This window comes from Pinus tabuliformis, chromosome X (genome assembly GCF_031772625.1).
Source record: "Pinus tabuliformis cultivar Carrire ecotype Pingquan chromosome X, CPIR1, whole genome shotgun sequence".
Taxonomy (NCBI): Eukaryota; Viridiplantae; Streptophyta; class Pinopsida; order Pinales; family Pinaceae; genus Pinus; species Pinus tabuliformis.
This window is the reverse complement of record NC_142308.1, coordinates 1465135972-1465140020: the sequence shown is the minus strand read 5'-3', so window position 1 is coordinate 1465140020 and position 4049 is coordinate 1465135972. Positions and strand designations below refer to the sequence as shown.

General features: G+C 44.9%; 1 pseudogene; it reads left to right on the top strand.

Moving 5' to 3' along the window:
* Positions 1–439: 439 nt before the first annotated feature.
* On the top strand, positions 440–2251 carry LOC149145532 (18S ribosomal RNA; annotated as a pseudogene).
* Positions 2252–4049: the final 1798 nt, after the last annotated feature.

The following is a 4049-nucleotide window of genomic DNA, read 5'->3' as shown; positions in this document are numbered from 1 at the left end:
GGTTGGGGCTCATTTATAATATAGAGGTTGCATGGTTGGTCATTCTCCATTTATTTCCTTTGCATTGAGGCTACTGCAGGCAATCGGGAGATCAAGGTCCATCGTTGCTGCTGTCCGGGTGGACTCCTAGGTGGCCTCAGTGCGGGGCGTGGAGGTTTTTGGAGGCATTTCTAAGGGAGTGGGTGAGTGATCAATTGTTTTCTTGTTGGTTGGGGTATGGTTGAAAACTCTTAAGTGGCCTTGGTGCATCTTGACTTGGCAAGTCTACCCATTTGTTCGCCATGTCCTTCACATGCTGTGTGTATTTCCTTCTTGGGATGCAAGAGGTGCAAGGAATAAAATTTTTACATGATATTTTGATATCTCTTTGACTTGATGGGTGTTCAGGTTGGCTCTTGGTAAGAGAGAGCCCAGAATTCCCTTTGAAGTGGGAGGGTGCTACCTAGTTGATCCTGCTAGTAGTCATATTCTTGTCTCAAAGATTAAGCCATGCATGTCTAAGTATGAACTAATTCAGACTGTGAAACTGTGGATGGCTCATTAAATCTGTTATATTTTTTTTGATGGTACCATACTACTTGGATAACCGTAGTAATTGTAGAGCTAATACATGCACCAAGTCCTGACTCTTTGGAAGGGATGCATTTTTTAGATAAAAGGCCGGTGTGGGCATTCCCACTTCTTCGGTGAATCATGTTAACTAGACGGATCACACAACCCTTGTGCTGGCGATGCTTCATTCAAATTTTTGCCCTATCAATCTTCGATGGTAGGATATAGGCCTACCATGGTGGTGACGGGTAACAGAGAATTAGGGTTCGATTCCAGAGAGGGAGCCTGAGAAATGACTACCACATCCAAGGAAGGCAGCATGCATGCAAATTACCCAATCTTGACATGAGGAGGTAGTGAGAATAAATAAAAATAATGGACTCATCGAGTATAGTAATTGAAATGAGTACAATCTAAATCCCTTAACGAGGATCCATTGGAGGGCAAGTCTGGTGCCAGCAGCTGCGATAATTCCAACTCCAATAGTGTATATTTAAGCTGTTGCAGTTAAAAATCTCGTAGTTGGATCTTGGGTTGTAAAGGTCAGTCCACCTACTTGATGTGTACCTGCCCTTCCATCCTTTTTGTCGGCAACGTGCTCTTGGCCTTAATTGGCTGGGTCCCTGCTCCGGCACTGTTACTTTGAAAAAATTAGAGTGCTCAAAGTAAGCTTATGCTTTGAATACATTAGCATGGAATAACATGATAGGAGTCTTGTCTTATTGTGTTGGCCTTTGGGACCGAAGTAATGATTAATAGGGACTATCGGGGGCATTCGTATTTCATTGTCAGAGGTGAAATTCTTGGATTTATGAAAGTTGGACCATTGCAAAAGCATTAGCCAAGGATGTTTCATTAATCAAGAATGAAAGTTGGGGGCTTGAAGATGATCAAATACCGTCCTAGTCTCAACCATAAACGATGCCAACCAGGGATCATTAGATGTTGCTCTAAGGACTCCACTAGCACCTTCTGAGAAATCAGAGTGTTTGGGTTCTGGGGGGAGTATGGTCGCAAGGCTGAAACTTAAAGGAATTGATGGAAGGGCACCACCAGGAGTGGACCCTGCCACTTAATTCGACTCAACACAGGGAAACTTACCAGGTCCAGACATAGTAAGGATTGATAGATTTCGAGCTCTTTCTTGATTCTATGGGTGGTGGTGCATGGCCATTCTTCATTGGTGGAGAGATTTGTTTGGTTAATTCAAATAACGAATGAGACCTCATCATGCTAACTAGCTACGCGGAGGTTCCCCTTCGCGGTCAACTTCTTAGAGGGACTATGGTTGTTTAGGCCATGGAAGTTTGAGGCAATAACAGGTCTGTAATTCCCTTAGATGTTCTGGGCTGCACGCATGCTACACTGATGCAGCCAACGATTTTTTCTTCCTGGTTCGAGAGGATCAAGAAATATTCTAAAATTTCATTGTGATGGGGATAGACCATTACAAGTATTGGTCTTCAACAAGGAATTCCTAGTAAGCGTGTGTCATCAACTTGTGTTGAGTACGTCCCTACCCTTTGTACACATTACCCATCACTCCTACTGATTGAATGATACTGTGAAGTGTTCGGATTGTGTCGATGATGGTGGTTCGCTACCATCGACATCATGAGAAATTCATTGAACCTTATCATTTAGAGGAAGGAGAATTTGTAACAAGGTTACCATAGGTGAACCTATGGTAGGATCATTGATAGCAGGGTTTTTTTTTTTTAGTTCGGGTTGGGTGGGTTTCGATTGCAATGTGGGCCCATGTGGTGCGTCTCTAGGGGAGCGGGTTTGGTGTTTGGAGGGAACATTGTTGGTTGCTTGTCTTGAGGTCACGCTTGTTTTTTCGTGTGTGCTTGCAAGCCATTTTTGTGCTTGTACCACCCATCCTTTGTTTTTCTTTTCCCCAATGTGTTTTTGTAGGGGGTTCGGAAGCTTGTTTCTTGGGAGACCTCTTCGACAATCTGTTTGGCAGGGCATGGTTGCTGTAGTTGAGGTGCTTGGGCAACACAATGGATAAATTTAGACTCATTCATAGCGGCAGTGCTCATTCTTTTGTTCATTGGAAGGCATGGGCCAAGCGTGCAGGCCTCCATAGTTGGTTCTCTCAAAAAGGCAGTGGTGGTTTATGTGTTGCTTGGGTGAGCTTTTTTGTTGGTGGTTGGGTCAAGGGAGTGGTTGCGCACGTGCTTGGTACCTCAAACCTTCCGTGAGGGGAAATTGTCAGGGTGGGGTCAATATGGGATGGATGAAGAGCGGTTCAACCTGTTGGGCTAGCCACCCTAGTCCTCTCGACCATTCCTTGATCTGCCCTTGCGGAAGGGTTGGGTGTCTAGGTAATGAAAAACCCCTCCCTCGGTCTGAGCTCCATTGAGATCACAATTTTCCCCACCAATGGGCATGAGGTGGCATTCTTATCTCATGCCTTTGTCATCGAGGGAATTCCTCGTCCTCTCGTGAGCCACTCCCCTTCTAAGGAAAGAAGTAGTGGGTTGTGTCTTTGTTTCTCCCTTTGGATTGTGGGTTTTTTGTGTGACTTGGTCATTTCTTGGTTTCGTGGTGTGCACTTTGCAAACATCCCTCTCTTTAGTGGCCTTGCACCATCGATGTATTTGTGGCTCGTGGCTTTCTCCAGCATTGAGTATCATCCCGTGACAACTCCTCTTTGGAGTTTGATTCTTGACCCCCCTTGACTTTCTCGCTGGAAAGGTTGTTGGGTGTTTTGTACATGGAGGGGTGCAATAGCGGGGTGGGTTTGCTATTAGTGTATTTGTTGTTTGAAGCCTTGTGCCAGGTTGGGGGGTTGTTTACCTCTCAGTAACGTGCTCCAGACACTGGTCTCATCGTGACCCTTGTCTTTTCTAGTGGTCAAGTTTAGGTTGTGATTTATTTGCTTGGTTGTTTGATTGTTATTTGTTATGTTGTAAGATAGAAAGGGTGTTGTGTCGTAATGTATGTGGGAGGGTGTGAAGAGGTGGGATGATTTGATTGGGTGCCTTGTTTTCTTTATTTTTGGTTAGGAAACATCTCCTCGGCGTGTTGTTGAGCCTCTCTCTTTTCTTGGGATTTTTGTTTCTTTGGTGTTGTTTTCTTCCCTTCTTCCTTTTGCCCCTAGCTTTACAGAGAAAAGGTGGGATTGTTATGGATTGGTGTTTGGGAAGGACGAAAAGCAATGCGAGTTCCTGGGGTGGCCATCTTAGTAATTCTTGATCACTGTCCCCTACAGTTCCCCCCTTTTTGTGAAGGCACAGGGTTTGGGAAGCTTGTTCTCTATTTGAGCCTCCCCTTGTGAGTCGGTAGCCATGTTTGATATCTCTTTCTTTCATGTTGTTTTCTTCCATTCTTCCTTTTGGCCCCTATCTTTATGAAGAAAAGGTGGGATTGTTGTGGATTGGTGTTCAGGAAGGATGAAAAGTAGTGTGAGTTCCTGGGGTGGCCACCCTAGTCCTTCTCGATCATTGTCCCCTGTAGTTCCCCCCTTTTTTTGAAGGCACGAGGTTGGG